At 43.6% G+C, this 27,142-nt stretch overlaps 2 long non-coding RNA genes across 2 annotated transcripts in view; both read right to left on the bottom strand.

The window, feature by feature from the left end:
* Positions 1-15,926: 15,926 nt before the first annotated feature.
* Positions 15,927-17,838, bottom strand: LOC136007433 (uncharacterized). The gene is made up of 3 exons (XR_010609699.1): positions 17,750-17,838; positions 16,885-17,063; positions 15,927-16,070 (listed from the first exon to the last, which is right to left on the bottom strand). It is a non-coding gene; the product is annotated as an uncharacterized LOC136007433 (long non-coding RNA).
* Positions 17,839-25,077: 7,239 nt separating this feature from the next.
* LOC136007432 (uncharacterized) overlaps positions 25,078-27,142 on the bottom strand; it is a 59,794-nt gene continuing 57,729 nt past the window's right edge. Inside the window, exon 3 of the long non-coding RNA XR_010609698.1 lies at positions 25,078-25,448. This is a non-coding gene — a long non-coding RNA (uncharacterized LOC136007432). The remainder of the gene's footprint in view (positions 25,449-27,142) is intronic.

The following is a 27,142-nucleotide window of genomic DNA, read 5'->3' as shown; positions in this document are numbered from 1 at the left end:
TCATGATGTATTTTCATGCTGTCTGTAGCACTGTTTTTACCCAACTGGAAGGGAAACTCAAATGCCATAACACAGTTTTACATCAAAATAGTAATAGATCTTTCTGTCTGTGAAAACCCAAAGTGCTACACAGATGACAAGGGAGAAATCCTGTGTCCTGTGAAGTGCGTGGCAGTCCGCCAGAGTCGGTTCTGTTCAAAAGCAATGAAGAAAGCATTTTTTATTTTATTTAATAAAAGCAGTCCAAGGAGTTTGGAATCGACAGACGTGGGCCAAAATTAGAGGCTCTATTGAAAGAGTTCTTATGGCCAAATAAATATATATGATGGGGTACACGTTCATAACACTGATAATATGAACAGCCATAATAAAAAAAGATGCCAGATCCCATTAGCTGTTGCAGACACCATTCTTCAATCCCATGTGCAAACATACAATTTGAGAGCCTTTTACCACACAATTCCCCTTTGTGAAAGCAAGAACTGAAGCCTCAGGAAAACCCAGAAACAGACATGTACAGGCAGTACATGCCTGTGCAGTTACATCTATTAAAGCCCTTTTCAAGGTTCCACACCACTATAAGGTTTTTTTCATTGTTTGTTGCCTTCAAATTAACTATTTTAAACAACGACAGGGAAAATATTGGTATATTGACAAATTTGGGCCTGCAGACTCAGAAAGAGGAAGAAAGCTGCATCAAACTGGTAGAAAACTGCTCTAAACCACCCATCAATTTCATGTGATCCTGATCCATCCCTTACCCTCCCCACACACCCACTGAGGTCGGAGTTTATCTCTCCTCAAGGGCAGCCATTTTTCACAGTATTATTTGCTCTTTTTGATGTTCCTAATATTTGCATTCATGTGTTTGGATAAGTTTCGCTGAAGTGCTTTAACAGTGTCACACAGGTTGTAGGACAGCTCCAAAACAACATCAACAAAAGGCTTAACTGTGCTGGGAACAGAGCATGGAAAGGGCCTGCAGGAGATGTAAGGGTTTTTAGAAAATACGTTACATTTCTTCTACTCTTCAAGTCAAAGAAACTGAAGAGGAACATGTAAAAATGTGGATGTGAGCAGTATATTTTTGTGGAAATTATGTATTTTATGGCCATGCAGCTTACTCTCCAAAATTAGGAGAGTAATAGTACTCCTTATGCCCTTCAGAAAAGTATTCTTTAATTTTCAACCTCAGCCTTTACAGGCTAGAAATCCATGCCTTTCTTTTAAGCAGGGTACCAGCTACTGTAGACTGTAGAAATGAATTAACCCGCTTTTGGAGGCTGAGATCCATGTGTGGCTGCCAAGGTGTGTCTAGTCCAGTAACCCATTCCTAACAGGAACTATGCCAGTGGTTCCAGATGAGTGTCTTTCCTTGAGGATGAGACGTACCCACTTGCACTGTTGCTGTGAGGACAAAAATTGTTAGCCTGACATCACACACGGATGCACTGGATTACTGAAAAGTCAGGTGGGTTGCACTGGACTGGTGGGTGGGATTTGGTGAACAGATTTGAGCTCTAAAATTTAGTGTCAAAGCATGGACCAGGGGCACAAGTCACAGGTCTATGGTGCCATCTCAGATGCTCCTGCTGTCTCATGTGACTACCTACCATTGGAACACCACCATGGCATGTGTTGAACCTGCCAGCCCTGATGTTCCATGGCATCAGAAAGGTTACTAAACACCTGTGTTACACAATCAAATAATGCGGTAGATCTTCATTCATTACAATATGAGAATAGAAAAAGCTTCTGTGTAGATCTCCATATGTGGGCACATAATGTTTTTCTTCATTTTCAAGCTGAGTCTTTCTCCTTATGGAAAAGATGCACTTGTACAACTTATTGTAAAGCAAAATTGTCTCCCATCAAGGAGGAAGGCAGATACTTCTGCAGAGACAGTGGTTCTTGTGCCCTGAGCAGCTGAAATCCCACAGCAGTTAGAGTGCTTATGGAGGACACAAGGATTAGTTAAACTACAGATCTGTGCCTTTTGGTAGCACAAAAAGCTCTGCACAGCCAGTTCTTGAGTTAAGGTGGGCTGGCATGCTTGGGTTCTCCAACGGAGATGCATCTGCTGTGCCCCATAGGAACATGCCTAGTTCAGTAGGGCCTGTTGTTTCAAGTCTACCCATGCCCCATGTAATCAGTTTATCCTTGGCCACTGAGGCAATCACTTCATTGGAAGCCTACCACTCTGAATTGCAACCAAAGCCATATTCTAAGGGAGTAGATTCAACAAGACCATGTCACCGCTTCCCTGGAGCGGAAGCAGCAGGGGAAGTGCCATGTATTGTCAAGTGAGCTAAACACTCTCATACAGCACTCTTCTTAAGATGAGTGAATCTTAGCTTGCCAAAACACCAAATAAATCCATGGAGATTTGCTGCTTCATCTGTAATGGCCAGACCTCAGCAGTTCAGCTCAAGTGAGAAACCTGATCCAAAATTCTGTCTGAACTTCTGTCTGCCTTTCACCTCTGCTCCATGTGGCTTGAGAAATCTTTCACAGTGTCTCCTCTTGCCTATTGACACCTAAGGAGCAAGGGGACAGTGGGGGTCACAAAGGTAAACATGAATCAGACCTTTTCCTTCAAAACCATGTCATACATTTGGGGTAAGAGACGAGTTCTTGATTCCCTTGGACTTTTACTGACCCAGTTTAGATCTGGGATAACAACCAAACAAGCATGACAGATGAGATGATAACTTGCAACAAGAAGAGAGAGAAGGGATAGGTGGCTGTGGATGGGAGTGCAAAAGCACTTTGTGTACTGATTTTGCTGCTGGAGAATTCAGCAAACGCAGCTTCACCCCCAAGGCATTAAGCAGGCGCCTGAGTTTGGTCTAGAGCTGTATCCAACTCCACTGTGATGCAACGGCCATTCAGCTATCTCAGCGCTGTGGGCTTTGCTCCATGAGCAGGGCTCTTGACAACTAGCAGAGACACAGCGGCTTCTGATATCTCTTCCTTTGAATTAAATGATTTTTTGTTTAGTACATTATCTGCTACCTGAGGCCTTTCTCATTCATTTATTTGCTTTTAAGCAGCTGTCTCCACCACCGTGTCTGCTCTGCCTGACATATCGCTAATCTTTTTTCCGAGGAGTGGAACTTCCTGGCTTGCTTTAAAAACTAGATCTGTGCCTATATGCACAAATCTCTAAGCCTCAATCATCTGAATGCTTGGTTATCTCTAGAATTGCTGTTTTCATTTTGCTTGGCACAAGAAAAGCAGAACAGAGTTACTGAAGCAGACAAGCTTTAGCCCTCAAATCTTGCAATGACTTTTAGTTTCTGAACAACTAGAAAAGCCTGGAAGTCTTTTAGCTTATCTTGTTACCCAATATACACTTTTCTGGCCCCAGTTGTGCCTTTGGAAGTGGTTCCAGTCAGTGCCTGATCATTTCTCTGTCTCTGCACAGCTGTCATACCATGGCATCTTCTTCCAGCACACTAGATCATGCAAATATGGACTATAACACTTATCATGTTAGACAAGCCCAGTCATTGAAAAGGCTGGATCAGCTATTCAGGATGTTTCCTGGAGGTGGTCAACAGAGCTTTCATGTGAACAGCTCTGCAAATGGGGCTGGGAGGTTAACCCTGGAAGGAGGCTGGTAGAACATGCTACAAGAGAGGATGTTTTCCAGCTGCATAGCTCAGACTAGTGTGCTTGCCAATAAAAAGCAATCCTCCCTCACCCCCTACTCATGGAAGGGTATTGATCTCTCCTATTTTCTGTTCAGTAGAGGGAGATGAGTACCATCATCCTGTGTTGAGATACGTGGAAATTACTAATTATGGGAAAGTGTCTTTCCTCCTGTTGATTATAGGGACTTTGTTAGACCAGCTAAAGGTGGGAGAGGTGTCTGCTACTCACTGTCACTATTTGAACTGACATTATGAAACCTGACAGTAGGAAAGGCAGCGCACTTGTGAGGAGCATGAAAGTAGACTGGTATACCCTCTGGTGTGGAATCAAATTGTTGTGGGACAGGGAAGGAACAGGTGAATGGAGTGGCTTTTTCTCGTATAAACACTTACTATCAACTACATAATAGTTGTTATTTCTCCCCTCTCCTTAACAGCATCCTGGGTGATCAGCAGGTGAGATGAAGAGAGGTGGAAGGAGAGGTGTGGAAAGGGCTGCTACTCCTTTTCATATGGGTACAAAGAGGTGAGCTTGGGACCCCAAACACAATGAGACAATGCAGTTGGAGGGTTCATCCAGGATTTTCTTCCCTGGATTGAGAACCAGAAAAAAAGAGGAGAAAAATTAAAAAAACAAAACAAAAAAACCAAACAGAAACATTGAAAAAGAGGAATATGTCTCCTTATGTCCCAGCTCTTCCCCAGGCAGTTCAGCTTACACTGCACCTCCCTCCTGGCCCACAAACCTCTCAGGCTTGGGCTGTGCGTGGGCACAAAGTAGTATGCTATTCAAATGAATGTACAATTTGAGCTGCCTGTGGCTTTTCTGTGTCCCAGCTAGATATATTAATAGGTCACAAGTTAAACCTGGGTGTCTGATTGCTCACTTCTTGAAAATAGAAGCCTATGTGCCAAGAGTTGTCAATAAGGTCACTCACACAAGGCATCTATTTAGTCTCAGAGTCAGCAAAGCCAGATCAGTGGTCTGGGGAGAAGAAACACCTACTTGAACTTTATAGGTTAAGAAAATCCCCAGCTAAAGTGGATCATCGTTGTTAAGTTTCCAGTTACATCCAAAGAAATGTCAACACTGATGTTTTGCAATCAGGATGGTGAGTAAATTTACCTACTCACATTTTTCTAGGCTTTGGTTTTACAAGGTGTTCCCGGATTGAAGCTGTATTGCTCCTTCTCAGTTTGCAGGTTTCAATGCAAAGCAGAATTTCTCTCTTCCACACATTTCTTCTTATATCTAATCTATACTTAAAGAGGAGTCTCAAAGTCTCCCCTAGTTTTAAGCAGCAAGTCATTGCTGACAACTGGGAACTATAAACATGATCTTTTGGGCTCAGCTGGCCCCTTTTTAAAGGACCGAACTGAACTGTGACTTCATATTAGAAGTGTGCAAAAATCAACCAGTGATTCAGTTTTTAATCTCAAGTTTTCATGGGTGATGCTATAATTGCAGACAGTCTGAGGGACAGCCATAACAACACTTATACTTCTCTTCATATTTCATGGGATTAGCGAAATCAATTATGGCTCCCAGCGATGTGGATGACTGATATTATGACAGACGTGACCAAAAGTGTCATTGAGGACCAGCCAGGAAAATCACAGAGAATGAACAGAGCAATGGGAAACAATATAATTGCAGACTGCAACATTGGTGAATTAATCTGAGATACCCCCCACATGAGTTAGCTATTTGCCTTATTCTTTTACTTATTTATGCCCATATATCTGTATGATTGATACTTCAGAAAAGAAATCAACTTTTTATGCAGGGATATAGATGCTAGACACACTAAGCCGATGATTATTTTTTGCTGGATTTACAAAGACAATTAGGCCACAGACAAAAATGTTTATTCACACCAATGAGCCAGCCTCAGCTTCCTGATAGACTCATCAAAGAGCAATAATTACTTTCCCTGAGACCTTTGAATTTGCTCCATACTTACAGCTGGAGGAGGAAATTGCTTTCCCATCCTGGGAAAATTTAGAAGATTTTGATTGCTTCCTCCTATTCAGAGGGATCCTTGGGATGTATCACATTTCCAGCTTCCAGTGCCTGTCAGAGGGGCTTGCTCAGAGCACAAACTGCTTTCCAGAGTCTGGCTCAGGTATAGAGTCAGTCCTTCAGTATGAATCTATCACACTAGACTGGGTCTGAGTGCAGATGTGGTCTTCTCCGAAGCAGTGAAGGAAAAGCTGGTGAAGTACTGTGGACCCAGGTTTAGTTGTTTTGTTGGTTTATTTGTTTTGTTGGCTTTTTTTTTTTCCCTACCTCTGAGATGGGAAAGACCTTTCATCTGTTCCAAGGCAGAGAGTAAGCACAAAGTAAAGAGAGCAGCAGTTTCCCATACAACCCCCAACTTGGGAAAGCAGGTGGAGTGGAGAAGCCACCTTTCAATTGTGTTTTAATGAAGAAGTTGTTTGCTCTTGCGTGTCCTTTGATGAATGGGTGTTTTCCTTCAAAAGCCGACGTTTGTCTTTCATTACGCCCAGCATATGCTCTACTAGGCAGGACCGTTTTTCTACTCTAGATAAATAAACACGAAAATGAATTTATCTCGCAGAAGCATGTTCTCTTTCAAGTCTGGCACAAGCCTGCCCTCTTCCCCAATAAATCTCTGGGTAAATGTGAACTCCTCAGCAAGTCCTCCCCCTTACATCAGATAGAGACATTTTGTAAGCTCCCATCCCCGCACAACTCAGTAAAGCTGCCACTGACTCAGGCATTTAGAAGCAGTGATTTAAACTACAACTCACAGCTGAATTTGAGAGCTCTTTATCATGAAAAAGAAGCTTTTCCAAAGCAGAAAATATCCAAACCCTTTTCTAGCTAGTGGAGGATAGCATGTTAACCCTCAGATCATGGGGTTGATGTGAAACAGCACCGCCTGAAAGCTTTTGCATGGGATCTACTGTTGGATGGAAGTTGGTTAGTATATATTATGATGCCAGCTGAAGTCTTGCCTTTGAGAAACAGCCTGCTCATTTGTTGCACAGGCCTGTGAATAAAGCTACTTGAATCTTTAACTGCAGTTCAGTTTCCTTCCAAGCCCAGTCCTATCTGTTGTTTGTACTTCACTGATTCACCTGATCCTGCACGTAGTTTCTTTGGGTTTAGACACGGCAAAACATGTCCAGAAATGACAATCCCTGAACCTAGCTTTCATTGTGTGCTTTAAACCCACGGAAATGTGCACTGAAAACAAAGCACACCGGAGCTTCTGCACATGAGAGATGAGTCTTTTGAACCAGTTCGGACAAAAAGAGGAAGCTGGGTGATAGTCCTTCACATTTCTGGACAAATAATCACTCAACCTTACGTCAATGCAACTTGCACAATCTGTCAGTATTTTCACAAATACCACAAGCAGTTTAATGGCTGTGATTCATGAAATTACTTAAGCATGTGGTTGACTCTAACTGCATGTTGGTGTCTCCTTGAAGTCAGTGATACTGAGGAGTACCTGTGATTACGTGCATGTTTCAGTGCTTTTGAGTGCTTAACTGGTATCCTGAATAGAGCCAGTATTATTCATATGGTAACACCTGTCCTATTATAGGAGCATATTAATAAATCAACCTGGTCAAGCTATCTCTGAGCTCATCTATGAAACACATTGCGATGGCAACCACTGAGCAGGTCAGCACTGCAAGCATATCGTGCCTATTACAGGCACATCTCTATTACAGGGGGTGGAGGGCAACCGAAGTCTGTTTGAGAAGTCTGACTTTGCAACAGGATGTCCAAACTTGAGATATTTATTTCCCTCACTCAAGATTTTGGATTGTGAGGCCCGTACGAGTCCAACACAAACATGGATTGTGCTCACTGAAACTTCCAAGCTGCAATGTAGACAAACTCATTATAACTCTTTTGCAAGCCTCTGCTAAGTTTCAAACCCCCTTGATAAAAGAACAGCATCACTGAAAACAACTCTAATCATTGCAAAGTTTGGTGTGGTGGTTGGCTTGGACCATGCCTCAACCTTAACCTACAGTCCCCCCTCCACATTTGCACCACACACACATCAGTAGCAGCAGCACAATTTGTTTGTACAGCAGGGAAGGGAAAAAAAATCACTTCACTTAGCTAAGTTTCACTCTATCCTTCCCCCTTGGAGAAGAATGACTTTGACTTGCCGATGATTTCTTTCCCAGTAACGTTTTTATTGAGTATATGAAAGTGTTAAGCTATGTCTCACTTAGCCCACATTTTGCTCTTAACTGGATTACCACACAAAGAATGTTACAATGAGGCTCTGAGGTCTGCTAGGTCAGCTTGGTGTAAGATAGCAGCTCTTGAAGCTATAATGGATGAGAGGATCCATGATAAGATTTGACACTTGTACTATATATGCTGTCACAGCAGACATTTTGCTTTTTTCTTGATGTTTTTAAGGCTATAAATACTGGTCTCTAATGTTAAGTATGTGAACCTCACATCAATCACACTGCCAGGGAGAGCAAAGAGCTTTGCTCATAAACTCAAATGGAGCACAGTTAATCTATCAATGTTCTGTAATGAGGACTATTATAACAAAGTATTTAGGTTGATTTACTGATGGGCTACACATCTCTGCTAATGATCACACATCAGTAAAAGAGCAAAGGGACCATCTGGATCACCAGGAGTCTTAGATTTATTGAACAGTGTGCAGATCCTTCCTTATATCTACTGTTAAGTTCTGAAACTCATTCTGTATCAGTTCATTTTCTGCTCACTAGGACATCAGTGCTGTCAGTGTGCTATGCCCAGTTTACACATCTGGGTAGCTTTTCCCCTTAATTCTAGTATTTTCAAATATTGCCTTGAGTTTCAGAGGCAGGACAAAAGAAGGCAAAAGTGCTTCATGGATCATAGAGCTACCTCAAAAAATCAAGCTATTAAAAAGGTTAAAATGAACCAGCCTGAACAGCACTTCTATTTATTCTTTATACTGTGTAATCTGTGGCTGGCATCCCCCTTTAGACATCTAATCGCTGTCAGATGGGGTATATCTATATTAGCTAATGATAAATATACAGAACACATCTGCAATCCCCACTTTGGGAATTTTAACTCTTAATATCATTAGGTATTGAATGAGAGTAAGACTCATGGGCTTACTCTCACTTGCCCTTAGATGTCTGCACTAGATGTACCTACACCCAATGAGCTACTTACTCATCAATGGCTTGATTTATGGTTCATGGACACCCCTGGAGCATCTTAAAAGGTGCCCACATGACAGCAGGTGAACCATGCTCAGTAAGGTATGCTGCCTCTTTCTTCCTAATGACAGATTTCTGCCAAAGGGTCAGTATCCATGGCCAAGAAGCACCAGACCACTGCCAAGTTGAGGAGCTGGACTTGATGGGGCCTGTCTGTCGTGGTTTAAACCCAGCCATGCAGCTCGTTCACTCACCCCCCCCTCTTCTTCCCCCCACTCCTGGAGGGATGGGAAGGAGAATCAAAAGAATGCAACTCCCACGGGTTGAGATAAGAACAGTTTAGTAACAAAGGTACAACACAAATCACTACTGCTACCACCAATAATAATAATGATAAAGCCAATAACAAGGGAAGAGAATGCAGCATCTCACCACCCACCAACCGACAACCCGCCCCACCCCAACCAAACACCGACCGATACCTCGTCCAACCCCACAGTGTACTAGCCCTTCCGGGTAGGTACCTGTTACATCCTGGGCATGACGTGCTGTGGAATGGAATACCTCTTTGGCTAGTTTGGGTCAGGTGTCCTGTCTCTGCTTCCTCCCGGCTTTCCCTCCTCCCTGACAGAGAGCATGAGACTCAGAAAGTCCTCGGTCAGAGACCAAAACATCGGTGTTATCAGCTCTGCTCCCAGGCTGAAAGTCAAAACACAGTGCTGCACCAGCTACTGAGAAGGAGAAAAATGACTGCTACTGCTGAACCCAGGACACTGTCTCAAAGGAACAATCCTAGAAGTACATGGTGGGAAGGCAGCGACAAGTGGAAAACCAGGTCTCCTAAACACCAGACCAGTTTAGAGGTGCTTTGTATGTCAATCTTGAGATCATGCACATAAGACTAGCAATGAAAGTTTCTGCTTTCAGTTCTGCTTTATCTGGGAGAAACTTCAACATATTAATACAAGTACACTTGCTTTAGGATGATTGTTCTGGTAGGTGCCAAAATGAAGCACAAGCTCCTCACCTTTCCCCTCCACACAAGCATGAACATGGACACCCCCTTTCTAGTATAGAAATAATGGCTATGCTTGGTGGCATTTTGATCACTACAGGTGAATTCAGTCTTGATAGGGCATCAGTAGGTCTGATTTTTAGAAACCAGAGGATAAAATTTTGAGTTCATTGGGGGCATCAGGGTGAGTAAAGCACTCTTAAAAATAAATAAATAAACACATACATAAATACATAAATAAATATAAACCATCCCTTCCTCCATTTACACAGGTGAGCAGTGGAAAGAGCATGATCTCTCAGGAAGATAACGAGTTCTCCAAAAGCTATATGGAACCGTGGACTGCCAGGCTTCTTCTGCTTGTGGGTGTACTCCTGCCACTGGATGCAAAGCAACCACCCCAGATGCATGCTCATCAAGCCTGTGCAGTACAAGGCAGGCCAGATTTGGTTGAAGAAATGAGGCAAGCCAGTCATTGCATCTAAAAGGTCAACAGAAATACAAACGTACCTCTTAAAAGATCTCCTTAATCCCAGTTTGGCCGGAGTTATACACTCTTGCCTCTTCTGTGCTCTGGTCTGTGCTGAACACCTTGTACCACCACTCACTTGTAACAAAAAGCCATTGACTGCTCCAAACTGGCCAAAGGGATCAGAAAATAAAACAGATAAGAAAATAGAAATGGACACAAAGGGTCTGGGACAAGAAGTGCCAGTCTATGTGGGTAAGCAAAACTACATGCTTCTCTCACTTGGCACATTCGTAAGTATCAGCCATGGATGAGAACCCAGAGAGGAGAAAATGCTAACAAAGGCCCGGGCTGCAGTCCCTGGCTGGAGCAAAAATAGTTGGCAGACATTGCTCGATGCACCTTACACTTAAAGAATAGTGGGAAGATGTATTTCTTCAGCAGATTGAGAGACAGCTAGTTTGAAGAAAGAAATAATACAGCAAAGGTGTTAGAACAGAAAGAAATATGCAGCCAAATATTAATGTATCACTAACATCTAATAAAGTGCTTTGCTTTGCTTTCTTCAAGACGTAGCAAAGATTTTTTTCCCCTGGTTTCTCTTCTTCACCCTCCTTTCCTTCTTTCTCTCTATTTTTTTTTTTTTCTTTTCCTGGTTCCTGCATTTCTTGGATCTGAATACACTGGGAGTTCTAGCTCTGAACATGACTCAGACCTGTATTTCACAACTTGCCTCTGTTTTTCTTACAGGGGACTCTGGATCACAGAATCACAGAATCACAGAATCCCAAGGGTTGGAAGGGACCTAAAAAGATCATCTAGTCCAACCCCCCTGCAAGAGCAGGGTAACCTACAGTACATCACACAGGAACTTGTCCAGGCGGGCCTTGAATATCTCCAGTGTAGGAGACTCCACAACTCCCCTGGGCAACCTGTTCCAGTGCTCTGTCACTCTTACAGTAAAGAAGTTCTTCCTGATGTTAACGTGGAACTTCCTATGTTCCAGTTTACACCCATTGCCCCTTGTCCTATCACTGGATATCACTGAAAAAAGCCTAGCTCCATCATCCTGACACCTACCCTTCACATATTTGTAAACATTGATGAGGTCCATATCCTCAGCTGAGGAGGGACACACAGACTCGAATTCATCCTGTGTGCTGGGGTTCAATGCCAGCTTTGGTGCTTGCATTTCTTTTCTGACTAAGAGCTAAATAATATTAAAAATTACTTAATATGAATCTATTGGAATGATAAAAAGGGTGCCTTGGTGAGGAACGGCCCAAGCCTAAATACCCCAGCTCCTCCCGTGCACATCCAGATCCCAGGTAGCTCATCAGGTTGGTATGATACTCCTCACCCCATTCACTGCTACAGCCCTTGCAAGCCCCAAATACACTTCAAGTAGTTATTATCTGTGTCAGCATAGCGTCTAAGAAATCTGATTCTTGTGCCTACCTGCTGGAGGTAAAGACAGCTAATTGGACAAAAGGGAGCAAGGTGATAGTAAGATAGCTGTGACTGATAATGTAAGGAGTTGTCAACAGCTCTCTGATAGCTCCATGGGTCATGACAAGAGGCATGGTAAGGGTGAAGTTTAAGAAAGGATTAGAAGGGGATACATGGAATTTCTTCAAGTACAAACACACCGTGAAAGAAGTCAAACCTGTTGAGAAGAAACTGAACACTTAGGTGAAGAACAATTGGTAATTTGAGGATTTTTACCTCTCATTGCTTGGACAGTCTTTGATGATATGGCAAAAAATAAAGCTTTAATCACTGCTCTTCCCACCAAGAAGTGATGGCCCTGAACAGAGTGACTTACGGTAATGCTTAGTGGGCTTGTCTTTAAGGGCTGCAGATAGACACAGTACGACTTCATGCTGCAGGACCTAGGTGAGGAGACATGCAGGGAGATCTTAGCAGCCCCATGGCTTTTTGCTTCTGAAGGAGGATGAGGGTTAGCAGTGAAGTTTTGATAGCACAGTAGTTGTGCTGATAGTGCAGACGTGGGCCATCCTGGATGATAACACGATAGTTATAGATGGGTCAGCTGGAAGTCTAATCTATGAATGCAACCTTAAGAGCTTTATGTTGTTCAAACACACTGCTGTTTGTTGGCTAGTGATCCTGAAAAGAGATTTTTTTAGCCTGATTTGGACAGATAAACAACAACATCCTGCCAGTCCCATCTCAAACACACCCTCTGTCCCCAGTGAACATTGGAAAACGTGTAAAGAAAACAGCATTTTTTTCTTGGCATAGAACATCTGTGAATCCTTTGCTTATCTCAAAGGTGCTGAAGAGGTTAAAAAGTAATTTGTAAAAATGCCTTGACCTGATTCATCTGTTACAAGTGTAGTTATTTAAGCAAGCAGCACCATCACTCAAGGTCTCTTTAGACAGCAGAAAGAATGAGGCACCACTAAAAGATGCAAGATGGATCAGCTCATTCTCTGGGCAACCTCTGCAGACTACAAACAGTCTACACCGAGTTTAGCTTGGGTATTCCAATGAAATATCTTAAATTTAGGAAGAAATTAATCTGGGTTTATTAAAGTGCTGTATTAACTCTTTGGTAATGTCACTTTCAATGCAAGGGCTTAAATGTGCCATCAACATCTTCCCTTTGCATTGACGTAGACTGGAAGTTAAACCTATGATATGCTAGCAGTTATGATAATGAATATTTTCCAGTGCCTTACAGAAGCTGCTAATTTGCAGGTACAGATTTCTGGCGATTAGGACAAAGCTGGAAATATTTTACCTTGTGCAATATTCAGTAGAAAATCCTTGTATGGAAGGCAAGCCATGTCACACTTTTGGCACACAAATCATCCTGGAAATAGATGCAATGATACGTTAAAATAGCCTTGCTTGAATTAGGTTTATTCAATGCGTCTGCAGGGCTGGAAATAGCTCAGAGAATATATGGCTAAGTATGGGCTGCCATATATTCTGTACTTTAGAGACTGGTTGCTCCTCTGGAGTCACAGCATGTGTGCTCTCCGAAAATCCAGCTATACCCTCAGCTGCTCTAAATCAAGCAACTGCCCTGGGGCTTACTTTAATTGTGTATTCAGGCAGTGGAAAGGGCCCTGGTACAGATGGGAATATTGGTCTCCATGCTTCATGAAAATCCCAGCCATGTTTTCCTGCAATTCTCTCCACTGAAAAGGCTGCCCAGCACCCCTGCCTTGTATAAACAGACTGGTGAAACCCCAAGGAGCAAAGAAATATATTTTGGGCCCAAATTTGGAGTTGACATAGAGCAGAGCCATGAGGGTGAGTGTAAATCAGAGATTAAATCCCCACTTAACCAGTGCCCAGCCCTGTCTTTGAGCCCCACGATCCCCAAAAGACCCTCACCCTCTCATCTGCAGAATGCTTTATTTAAAGGGCGATGCAAGCTGCAATTTCTATGCCTTAAAAAATAAAATGAGAGTAAAAATAGCTTGAGAAGAGTTGGGCTGCTTGAGATGACAGGAGGTGAGGGACAAGCACTTCCATTTTCTAACACCTCATGGGCTCTCCTTGCCCATCTAGCCTGGCTGCTATGCAAGCTGTCAAGTGTGAAGGTGTATGAGAGGAGTGACACACTATCAGCTGCAAAGGAAAAGAGAGGAGGCACAGCAGAGTTGAGTGCCTCAATGAGCTGATGAGCGCTGGAGAGCAAACACGGGCAGCGATGGCTGCCTGTCAGCCAGCCCACAACACTGTTTGCCAAGAGATGGGGTGGACAGGGATATGAGTGCCAGCTCTGTTGTTACTGTCATGTCACAAGGACTAGGTGCACTGGATTCTACATGCCTGGGTGTTTGATCAGGAGGGCACTGCTGACAGAGGATAAATAAACAGAGATAAAAACAAGATTAAACAGGTTCTTCTCCTTATCGCTGCCTCTTTATCCCTATTGATCTCTGCCTGTTCACTTTTCATTTAGCCTGGAATTCCTCACATGCTTGAACCATGAGCTGTCATATCTAATTAAAAACATGGTACGAGGCTTTATGTGCAGCAGTGGGTGTTTTCCAGTGCTGGGTAGCTGTATGTTCAGCCTTTTGCATTTCTCTATGGAAACTCATTTTGCCTTTCTGAAAGCCGCCTCAGTTTGTAGCCATGGGATGGCAGATCCGAACAGGAGAAAAACAGCCCACTTTTTGGTTCAGCCTTCTTCAGTACAGGTCCAGCTTCAAGGGTGCAAATGATGGTCACCTTGTCCAAGCAACATAGGCCTCTTGTTCTGGGAGTGGGAAGATGGTATTTCTACCTATTTGTTTGGTGGGGATGTTCCTTCCTTCTTGGGGTTATCAAGGTCTCCGTGGCAGATGGGCCAAAGAAACACATAAACACAACTCCCCACCCTGCTCGCTGGCCAGCATTTTCCATCTATTCTGAGGTTTCTAAAGAAAACATGGTCACTTGGCTGCTTCCTTTCAACCCCATCCCTGTGCATGCTGCTCCTCAGCTCTCTGTGTTACCTTCATGCCCACCAGAACACTCTGCAATCACTGAATGAGCATTTTTTGCTTAAACTATGAAAAGATGACACAGGTCAGTATTGTTTGGGCAATATGTCCTTCATTGAAAAGAAGTATTTCCTGCACAAAGTAGGATGTTCAGAGGTAGGTCCATATATACCATGCATGTTTAAGGTCTGCATGGATGTCTAACAACACAGAAGACATAGCTTCAGGTGGAAAATTAAGTCCCTCATGCTGTGCACCTAACACTGCTAAGACAAACAAGGCTAAAATAGGAGGTTTACCCAGGGTAAGGGCAAACAACACAGAAAAGGAAACACAAACAGCACTGTTTATTTTCTGCCCTTTTCATCTCTACGTTTTACCATATTCTGTTTAATATTGTTAAAACATTCAATAAGAACATCACCTGGACACGACTGTCCCTCCTGCTCTTGTGGTATCTGGAAGCTATTAGAACTCTGGTTTTGCCTTCAGTTTTTTAAAGAGGCTGGTGGTTTTAGGTGAGGAGAGATCTGTAAAGGGGAGGGCAGTGCTATTAGAGAGATTGGCAGAACTAAGGAGTAAAATCAGGCATGGTTATAGAGTCTGATCCCCTCCGAGTCTGATCCCCCATAGGTGTAGAATCAGGCACCTTCATTTTTCAGGGATAAAACTGAAAAATTAAGGTGCCTAATCTTCATTTTATTGCTATCTAGCAGTAAGGAGACTATGCTGAGCTCTTCATGATTCTTCTTGATTCTGAAATCAGGCCCCTTGACTGTGTCTCAGAGTGGATATTGAAAATCATAGGAAGAGATAGATCATGTTGCTCTATTGCTTTTACAACTTTTTTGCCTGTCTCTACGGATAAGACACTTTACTTCAGATTTACTATGTGATCCAACAGGCAATCAGTGTGAGCAGTGCTTTTATTTATTCTTTCTTATGCTGTCATTCAAGACCCCACAATTTACTGCTCACTGCTAAAACAATATCAATAGACATGAAATATATGTTGCCAGGCTCTCCCCCGTCTCAGCTCTCTCCCGCTCCCTCTCCATCACCTTTTTCTGAGGAGAAAGGAAAGAAAACTTCTTTTCAGTACACATTGTAAGGAGTCCTCATGAACTGGCAATTTATTTTCTCCCGAGTTTGACACTGCCAGGCCCTTAGAGCTTTTATTGACTCTGGCTAAACACAGTGACAATTATTTTTGTTGGTTTCAGATCGCCTTCTCCAGCGGAGTGGGAAGTCAGCAGGTTTTTTTGCATGCAGAGCATGCCCTTTCCGACACCCTAAGAGGAGAAGAAGGAAAGATGAAGGCCTTTTTTTCATTTTTATCCAGTTGCACTTTGTCATTCCCTGAACAGGCCTTTTGTTTTGAAGCAGGGAAAGCAAGGGAGAGGCTTGTGGCAGAGAAGCAGATTGATAGTTTGTGGAAGAAAGCAGAGCTGGGACATCCTTATCTGAAGGACCCTGCTGCAGAAACCTGCTTTCCTGCACGTCCGATGGTGTGTGTGCACACATGCTGTATGCCCAGAGAGGAGGGATGTCCTCCCACCCTTCCGTGGTCCTACACGACCAACCGAGGACCCAGCCAGCAATGTCCAGTCCATCATCCTCCCTTCCGATGCCTTGGTCTCCCAGACCACCCTGACCTTCTGCTGGGCTGTGAGGGGCCAGGAGGATGATGAAGAGGGGCTGTTTCTCAGAACAGACATTTAAGAAACCCTTGGCAAAGGTCCCCTGGAGCATTTGTGGTTTGTGGCTTGTGGGATGTGCATTAACAAAAGCATTTGTTTAAAGCATTTCAGGATTACCCCTCCATCTCCACGTATCTGTTCCTTGTCAGGAAAGGCAAAACCCCCCAAAGTAACACCACTGCAGATCAAGTCTGGGGGATGCTACACAAACTGACCTGTGCAGCCATTTTGAACATGATCCATGGAGATTTACAGACCAGCAAAGCTGCTTGGGAAAGACATAGAAAAATAAGCAAATGTTTCAGCTTACCGCTTGGATGAATGGAACGTGCTTATTCACTGTCTTACAATGGTGCCATTTGTATTAAAGACACCACAGATAAATAGTTTTTCTCTGCCTACCCACCCTGCAAATAAGCTTTGACCATTTTCTGTTCCTTAAAGTGATACAAAAATCCTGGAAACATCGTGATTAAGGACGGTCTTCTTCAGGTGAGGAGTTGGGGAAAGGTCCAAAAGTGATTTTTCATTAAAATCTCTTCTTCAATTTTTTTGCTGCTTTTGAAAAGTTGTCCCTCCAAAATTCTAAAAAAATAAAAAAAAATAAAAAAAATAAAAATGTTAAAAACTAAAACCTCACAAATTTACCCCAAATAAACTGTCAGAGTGAACATTGTCGCTTACTTGCAAAGAAAAACATCCATAGAACCAGAGAACAGTTTGGGTTGGAAAGGACCTTAAGATCATCCAGTTCCAATGCCCCTGCCATGGGCAGGGACACCTCACACTAAACCATGTCACCCGAGGCTCTGTCCAACCTGGCTTGAACACCGCCAGGGATGAAGCATTCACAGCTTCCTTGCGCAACCCATTCCAGTGCCTCACCACCCTTATAGTAAAGAACTTCCTCTTTATATCCAATCTAAACTTCCCCTGTTTAAGTTTGAACCCGTTACCCCTTGTCCTGTCACTACAGTCCCTGATGAAGAGTCCCTCCCCAGCATCCCTATAGGCCCCCTTCAGATACTGGAAGGCTGCTCTGAGGTCTCCACGCAGCCTTCTCTTCTCCAGGCTGAACAGCCCCAACTTCCTCAGCCTGTCTTCATATGGTTAAACAAGAATTTGTTAATGTCCCACTTCCATGGCTGTGATATCAGGTAAAGACTGAAGTTTTCATTGCTGTCTGAAGATTCTCTCTCATTACTATCCCCTTGTCCCAAACTGTGAGAAAATGCACATGTAAATAACCTTTTCCAGATAGTGTTGCCTACCTGAGACGATTGAACAGCATCTGTCAATAGAGATCAATACCTCCCTCTAGACCTCCCTCTGTTGAAAGGAAGAAAAGTTTTATTTGCACTTTACAGAGGAAGACAGGAGTCTCTGAAGCTAAATAAAAGGGCTGGATTATAAAACGCTAGGTCTGGTGGAGAGCTTGGCCTGAGATGTCCTTATTTTTTAGCAATCTCACCCATTCCTGCCTATGTGCTGCCAGTAGCTGTTGCTCCTGATGGGCCAGGACAGATAGCTGTGGACAGATGCCTCAGGCCCTTGAAATGGGGTTAAAAACATCCTTTCAATAAAAAAGCTACAGGGAGATGTTTTACCCCAGTGCTTTTGTCCTACCATGCAGTGGGGTAGTTGAGGCAGACTGTTGAGGCAGGAGCAGAGGCCAATGTCTGAGGTGTGGGAAGTGATGAGAACTTCTCATCCTGCCTTTTCCCACCCTCAGGGCACATCTCAGGTCACACAGGACAGAGATCTGAGTAAAATTCCCCTAATCCCAGGCAAAGGCTTTAGTGTTGTTGGACTGAAGTCACCTGGAGAGTTTTGAAAGCAGTATGGATCCCATCTCTGAGATGATCAGTTATTTCAGTGATGAAAAGGGGAATTTCTATTCACCTAAAGAACAGAGAAGCAAACAAATATTTCTGGGTTTATGGCCTCTTTGCAGAAAACCACAGCATATGGTGTGCAGAAGACATCGCTCCCCATACAACCTTGTTTTCTGTGTCCTGCCCCCCTTTAGGGGCTTTCTCCTTGGACTTGCACCACAGATCAGTGGATTGGTCCAATTGCTGGCATGGCCCAAGAGCAGACTCTGGAGCCCATCATCCAGATCGGTCCTCACACTGCTGGCCCTTCCATCTCCACGGCAGACAAAACCCACAGCTCATAGATGTCTGTGGCTCTGATCCAGCTGCCACCTCCTGCAGAAGCCTCCCAAGGGGCTAATAACAAATTGCTCCTCATCAGGTGTTGCTGGGCTCCTGACAACGGTTACTCAGTTAGGACTGAAAACTTTCTATCTTCTGGCTTTTCCCCATAAGGGCAGAGAAATTAGAGGTCAGTGTGTCTGTGAGCTGGGTATGATGAAAGGGAGCGTCCTTTAAACAGGGTGCTCCACAGCAGCACGCTCTTTTCTGGAGGCCACTTCTGCTGACCAACCTCTCTGAGCTGTCTCTTCATGCTCTTTGCTTCTGTGTGTTTTTAACTCTGTGACAAGTCTTCTTGGTGTAAATGTGGGCAAGATGAGATGCAGCATCCTCTTTGCTGTAAGAAACAGTTCCTGCTGGAATGAATGGACAGACTTCTTGAACAACAAAAGTTAATGGTCATACAGATAGGTCGTGAGGGAAACAGAGCAAGTCCTTTGACAAAATTCGGGGTGGAAATTGTCAACAGGAGGGGTAAGAGAGTACTGGGTAGCATTATGGCGCCTGATAGGTTATTTCTCCTGAGGCAAACAAAGATTGCAATATTTGGAATTAAATGTTATGTAGATCAACAGTGCATGACCTTTTGAGTTTCTGAAAAACAAGTACGGATTGGAAAGTAACTAGAGAAATACCTAGAATGTTTATTCTACACAAACTTCTAGAGATTTTAGTATTAATGGTTGGTATAAGCATTTCCAGCAACTGATCTTTGGGAAGTACAATTCTCAGAACAATCCCATTCATTATTCAGCCCACTTCACTTGAAGCTCTAATTTCCAAATGAAAATTGAGGGATGGAAAACACACATTAAAAGCAAAAATAAATACGAGGATTCCAACAACTGATTTTCATTTGAGCATCTTATATTGATTCTCCTCCTTTATAATTATGCAAAACAGAGTGCATCTTTTCTTAATTCACAGAATCATAAAATCACATAGGTTGGAAAAGACCATTAAAATCACTGAGTCCAACCATTAACTTAACACTGCCAAGTCCACCACTAAATTATGTCACTAAGTGCCACATCTACACGTCTTTTAAATACCTCCAGGGAGGTGACTCTACCACTTCCCTGGGCAGCCTGGTCCAATGCTTGACAGCTCTTTCAGTGAAGAAATGTTCCTAATACCCAATCAAAACCTCCCTTCTTGCAGCTTGAGGCAAGAGTTCCCTCTTGTCCTATCGCTTGTTACTTGGGAGAAGACACCGACCCCGCCTCACTACAACCTCCCGTCAGGCAGTTGTAGAGAGTGATAAGGTCCACTCTGAGACTTCTCTCCAGACTGAACCCCCTCAGGTCCCTCAGCCGTTCCTCATCACATTTGTGCTCCAGACCCTTCACTGGCTCCATTGCCCTTCTCTGGACCCACTGCAGTGCCTCGATGTCTCTCTTGTAGTGAGGGGCCCAGAACTGAACACAGGATTCAGAGTGCAGCCTCACCAATGCCTAGCACAGGGGGATGATCGCTGCCTTGCCACTCTATTGCTTATACAGGCCAGATGCTATTGGCCTTCCTGTCTGCCTGGGCACAAGATGCTCATGGTCAGCAGCATCACTCAGCATCTGCACGGTCCTTTTCTACTGTGCAGCTTTTTCCATAAGCTTCCCTGGCACTGACGTCAGACTGACAGGTCTGTAGTTGCCCTTCTGGCCCTTCTTGTAGGTGAGTGTCACATTTGCTAACCTCCAGGGCATAGGATTACTTAACCTCAGTGAAACCTCCATGCTAAATGAACCACTGTCCTCGTTATCACTCGGTTCCACTTGTAGACCCTCCTACTATTTACGTGAGGGCACCTGAGAAGATGGGGCAATCACACAGGAGATGCCTGCTGCACCTGGCAGGAACTCATCACCACTTCTCCTTACCCCTCAAGACAGTAGTCATTTGGTGTAGAGCTTTGAGAGGCCATGGCTTTCTGCCAGGTGGATACCACTGCTCCCTGGTCTCGCTGGCAGTGCTTCAGCAACCTTCCTGCAAGCCCTTCTGCAAAACTGCCGCTCAAACTGCCCATTAAATGGGTAATGACTGGTTTGGTAGCCAGCAGAGCAATGCCTCAGAGAAAAGATAGTATTTGAAAGCAGAGGTTACAGGCAGAGCCCCCTCAAACAGATCTCTGTGCCAGAGGCTTTGTTTTGATACTAGAAACATTTCCACTACAGCAGCCTCTGATGGCAGTCATGTGTGGGATTAGGAACTGACTCCATTCAAATAACAGACAGCTGTTTGGAGTGAAAACTCGTCTCTGTCAATTTGCACTCAAAGAAGGCAAAGGCAAAAGGAAGAAAAAAAAAAGACCCTGGGCCTGGGAATCATTGTAGCTTAATCCCTCCTTTGGCAGGAGATAAAACTAGGGCTTTCCAATGCTCTATAATTTCTTGCATTGACCTGGAAAGAGATTTCTCTATTCACTGGGCTGTAAACCTCCTTTTTTATATTTACTACATGATGTACAAGTACTGAATCTCCAACAGAGAAAACATGCCATGCAGGGCTAGGATCCTGGGAAGAAACTTAGTCTCAGGTTAAATAACTTAGTTCAGCAAGGACACACAGTAGCTGCTAAACCCACTTATGTATGGATTGTTCTTTTAACTTCCAGGGGCAGGTTTTCTCATTCTCCGCAGGACTGGCTGAGATTTCCAGAAATGGCTAATAGTGTATGGTGATCTGGTCTTTTGATGCCAGATTTCAAGCCTTAGAGGAGGGCCTGATTTTTGAGACCATTTGCACAGCTTCAACAAGAAGTCAAATATCCCTGTGCATCCCAAGTCCCTGGTGTTTCCAGTCATTCCTGCTCTCTGATTTCCAGAAAACACAGAGGTAGAAAAGCAGAGCAGAACCTCTGCCATGCTCTGCCAAGCGCATCTGTAGACACAGCTGAGGGATGAGCTAGGCTGCTCCCATACAGCACACAGGTACTTTCGGTTAGCTTGGTGCTTCCTGACAGTGCTATAAACAGGCTCTTGCAAAAGCTGTTTCTTTTGTTTTTCACGGGAAAAACTGGCTGTGCCAAAGGACATCCCTAAACACAGCAGAACAAGTGCCAAAGCTGAAATCAGGATTCAGCACTGAGGGTACCTGTAGTCAATCCTTTTCCCTAGTCCTCCCTGCAGAAGTGCATTTGAAAAACCAAGAGAGTAGTGTTTGATCCATTAGAAAATTGGTTTTATCAGGAAATGAAAAAATCTCCTCTTGGGCTATTTGGTAAGCTTTGATGGAGGTCCTTCAGCGACCCGAGAGTCATCTCAACTTAAAAGTTTTGCACGATCATATAAAAAGGAAAGGAAAAGTTCTGGCTGTGCCCAAATGTGCTATTTTGGCATTTTAAATTAAATTTGCTTTGGCTTCTCTTTGGGATGTAAATTTGGGTTTAAATTTTCTCTTTCCTGTGCCACATGCTTTGTTATCAAGCTGGCGGATGCACTTCCGTTGGAGAAGTGCTGGAGCAGGGGGGTGTTACACAAGGCCCTCCAAACCCTTCACCTGCAGCCAGACCCTGTAGAAACACTCAATATCTAAAAGAAAAAAATCACCAGTTTCCTTGAAATGAACCATTTGGAACTGCCCAAGAAAATACATTTCTCTTTTTATTTCTCTATCTATCCATCTAGTTATTCATTTGAATAAATTTGCTGGGGGGCAGCATTTCCTTTGTGGAAGATTTAAGAGAAGGCAAGATTTCATACCCATGTGAAATGAAGCCAGTTCCTGAAACCCTGAAACTCTGTGATATAGCACTTCTACCCCTGGGGGCCACAGAAGCCCATGTGGAGGGTATACCAACTACTAGGCTACGGCCAGGAGAAACATCCTCTGTCAACAAGATTCAAAGAGAAAGAGTGTGAAGGAAGGGGATGAAGAAGCGATTTTGCATAGCGCTTTCCCTGCTTTGTTTGGATTGGAAGGCTCTTTCCCTGTGTCCCAGCAGACGGCCCTGGGATCACTTGGAAATTGTGCCCAGTTTATTCTTGTATAGAGCCGAAGCAGGGCTGTTTGCTATGGCTGGTGCCAGGCTGCTCAGCAACCTACAGGAAGGAAGGTCATGTTCTTCAAAAAAAGGCAAACACCCCCTTGAACTTGTGAGTGAGGAGACATGGATCCTATCCCAAGCCCTGTGCTCATTCTGGGTGGCCTTGGACAAGTCACATTGCTGACTCTGTTAGCTCTGCCTGAAAAAGCAGGATGAAACATAGCAGAGGGGTACCACTCCGTGCTCGCAGTGATAGCAGAAGGAGCACTGCACATCAGGAGCTGCTGGTGAAACCCCTAATGGATGAAATGGGTTTTGTAGCTTTGCTTCAGCTGCCTGCTGCTGCATTGACATCAGTATCTTTGGGGATCTCTGCACTGCCCTTGGAGGGAGGTCCCAAGAGGATGGTGTAACCTGCCTGGATGTGATTGGGAAGCTGCCACACAGCCAAGCTATAGCCTCCAGTCAGTCTTGGGATTAGTCTTGTGCTCCAGAGGCAGGAGTTTGATGTGGTATAATGGCACAAAGATTGAGGATTTCTCTTGCCCCATCTGGATTTTCCAGTACCTGCTGCAACAGATTGCATGCTGTATCATCTAGATTGTTCACACTGACAAATAAAATCACTGATCAGCTGGCTGAGGTTAAAGCCTATGGCAAGATGCTCGTGATCATAACTTCTGGATGGCAGCTGCTATCACAAAAATGGCAACTGGAGGAGGCCCAGGCCCAGTTAAGGAATCTGGACCTCAACAATAATGCTAACATTTTCTGTGTTGATGTTAACCCTATAACCCTGCATGGTCAAATTGTCCAGCCCCTCAGTGTTATCCAAAACAATGCTACTTTCACGAAGTTCAAAATACAGGGATAGATTGAGATGAATCACCTCAGAGGCAAATTAACAATTACCTAAATCCTTCTAGTCTGGACTTTCCTACAAAACATGGAATGCCCCTTTGCAGTGCGCAACCCAGAATGAGAACATTGAAACCACTCCTTCCTTCCCTCCAGCAAAGACTGAGAAGTTTTCTTCCAGTTATCCCTCTGCCATTAGAAACTTTCCTACCACCTTTACAGGCTTTGGCGTGCCCAACATTTCCCTCACTTTGTAAATTCTCGGGTACTTCCCACACTTACCAAAGCAGTACCCACCTGTGAGAAGAGGCTTGTCGGAGCAGGTCTTTTCTTCTTTTGGGTCCTGAACAGTTCAAAACCTAGCTTGGTTTTCTGTTTCTTTCCAACTGTACAAGCAAGTCTAAGACAATATGTGACCTCTCACTACTGCCCTGCCTTTGCTCTGCCATCCAGCTCCAGGAGAGGTTGCCTCACCTGCAACATAGGAGATACTCGTACCTCCATTTCTCTGGGAACTCACTGAATTTAGGGATTATTGGAAAGATGTCGATGCTATCACTTCTCTAAAGCAGAAGAGTGTCAGACTTGTTATAGAGATAGCACGAAAGACTCACAAGAGGAGCTCAATTCCTCTTTATTTTTTCTCCAACACAGAAGTTCCAGAGTTTTAGAGTCTTGATAAAGTCATTATGGTGCCAAAAGGGGAAACACATGTAGTTTCCATGGCTGCCAGCAAACATTAAAGATAACTGCATCTAAAAGAGTGGATGCTTCAGACAGCATGATAAGATGTTCATATCCTTCATGATAAGATGTTCATATCCTTTACTTGCATGAAGAATGTGGCTATTTCTTCCTTGGAAAATGGGTCTTATTAAAAAATAAATATTTTTTCTTTTTGAACTCTAACACCTTCAACATGAAGTGTCAATCTGAAATTAAAAAAATAGAAATTATTCATTTTTAATTGAACAGTTTTGTGGCACCATTCTGGGGGATATTACCATTTTAAAATACATAGATATTTTTTATATATGTGCTATTTCTCTACCACTGAAAAAAATGATAGAATGAGTGGCTTTTTTTCTGCCCAAATCTTTCTTCTTTTAGTCTGTGATGTTTGAAATGGTCTTTCCGTCGGAAAGTTGCAGACAAAACCATGTGTGACTTCCACTCTGTAAATTCTGTAATACCAAGGACAATTTGAATATTGACAACAACTTCATTTGTTATTTTGCTTTTTTGTAACTTTTTGCCAAGGTAAAGGAAGTTTTAAGAAAAATTATCAACATTAATCAGTGTATCCGCTGCTGCATCAGGGCAGAGGCAGAGGTGGGCGATGTGACTTGGGGGTTTCTCTATTCTGTACTCATGCCAGGTCTTTTGCATTATTTTTCTTGCTAAATGCTGGCACTGGATGATCTGTGTCTGCAAGAAATTAACCCATCAGCATTTAGTTTTGAGAGGAAGTCTAGTCCAGCCAGAGGAGAAGTCGAGCCCACCCTCGGTATACGTTGGCTGTATAAATTGAACTGAGAGGATGTTGTCTTCAAAGAACTGTTTATTTACAGGGAACTTTACTAATTCATATAGTGGAGATCAAAACCTCACCGCAGACTCTTCAAAACCATGAGACACAATTGAGCTTGCCTTCTGTTAGACTTTGGAACATTATTTTGGAACAACATGAAGGGGCAACATTTTGCAATACTTTCATCCCCCGTGATACTAGCAGCCACAGAGTCCTCAGTACTATGAGAGTAGGTAGTATGAAGATGTGTACATAGTCTTGAGTTACAAGTACAAGGAATCATGCATCCACAGGGAAGAGATGGCTCATAAGGTTAACTCCTCACACAAGTCTGCTTTTGGAATTAACCTCCCGTTGTTCCCATTCAATCAGATCTTCCAGATCTGGAAGTGAAAACACAGAACAACACAGTTTTGCACGTAACGAAGCTGTCAGTACATATGCACTTCAATCAGTATGCCCTTGTGAGCTATCATAACACACAGAGAATGGGGTCAACAGATGAAAAACCACCTTCTTGGTCTACAGATCTTCACCAGCTGTCTGCTGCCTTTGTCGTGTGCTCAAGTTCAGGCTTGAAGCTATGATTCAGTGGTAGACTTGGCTGTGTTAGGTTTACAGTTGGACTCAGTGATCTTAAAGGTCTTTTCTAGCCTCAATTATTCTATGCTTCTAGGGCTTGGTGACTACAGCCATTGTCACCATGTTGTTTTTTGACTCTGAACCCGACTGTTAGGCAGACTATCCCTTCAGCTAAGGCATCAGAATACCCTTGAGTTACCTTATAGAATCATAGAACCAAAGAACAGTTATGGATGGAAAGGACCTTAAGATCATCCAGTTCCAATGCCCCTGCCATGGGCAGGGACACCTCACACTAAACCATCTCACCCAAGGCTCTGTCCAACCTGGCCTTGAACACCACCAGGTTTGGAGTATTCACAGCTTCCCTGGGGAACTCATTCCAGTGCCTCACCACCCTTATAGTAAAGAATTTCCTCCTTATATCCAATCTAAACTTCCCCTGTTTAAGTTTTAACCCGTTACCCTTTGTCCTACCACTACAGTCCCTAATGAAGAGTCCCTCCCCAGCATCCCTATAGGCCCCCTTCAGATACTGGAAGGTTGCTATGAGGTCACCACACAGCCTTCTCTTCTCCAGGCTCTTGGTTATTTCTGGCATGTTCCTCTCCCCTGCATTTGGGTCACACATACAGGGGCTTGGCCGTACAAAGTGATGGAGTTGCTTTGACATCTCATAATCTTAACTTCATTGCAGCACATCGGTAATGTTCCCTTGGCTGCATTTAGCCCTTAAACTAGGTAGGACCAACATAAAGAGCAAAGAATTCTTCAAGCAGGTAACAACAGATCTTCCCCTAGCATGAAAGATCACTGCTCCTCTCTGGGGTTGTCAGTTGGGATAGAATTATTTTGAGGTGTTCTTTCTTTATGCGTTATACACTCAAATCATATAAATGAGGACTTTCCAGCAGTCTTCCCTAAAGAGTTTTCCTCTTACAGTGCTGTTGCTTTCTGCAGGATTATACACGATAACTGATGTTGCACCAGGGATGCTGTTTATTGACCTAAATGTTGTTATCTCCATGTTTCAGTTTCCATATGGCCAAAACCAAGTGTAGCAATGCTTTCCAGATCTGTGAGTTCCTTTGAACTCTACTGCCAACAAGAGCTAGATTATAGCAGGTAGCATGATTAAAATGAGTGTTGTTGCTCAAACACATCCCTGGGGTAAGACAAATTAGAGCAAACCCCAGTAAATACATTTCTTGCATTGGAGAAAAGCCATGTTCTGGCACCCCGAAGATCGTGTGATTGCTAAAGCAGTTGTCATTTGCATACTTTCCAATGGAGAGACAGCTAGGAAGAGGTGCAGGAGAGTGGCTGCTAACCCATGTGTCCTGGGTTCAGCAGTAGCAGTCATTTTTCTCCTTCTTAGTAGCTGGTGCAGTGCTGTGTTTTGACTTTTGGCCTGGGAACAGAGCTGATAACACCGATGTTTTAGTCTGACCAAGGACTTTCTGAGCTTCATGCTCTGCCAGGGAGGAGGGAGAGA

The sequence above is a fragment of the Lathamus discolor genome, chromosome 1, assembly GCF_037157495.1.
Source record: "Lathamus discolor isolate bLatDis1 chromosome 1, bLatDis1.hap1, whole genome shotgun sequence".
NCBI lineage: Eukaryota > Metazoa > Chordata > Aves > Psittaciformes > Psittacidae > Lathamus > Lathamus discolor.
This window is presented reverse-complemented; position numbering and strand designations above follow the sequence as displayed.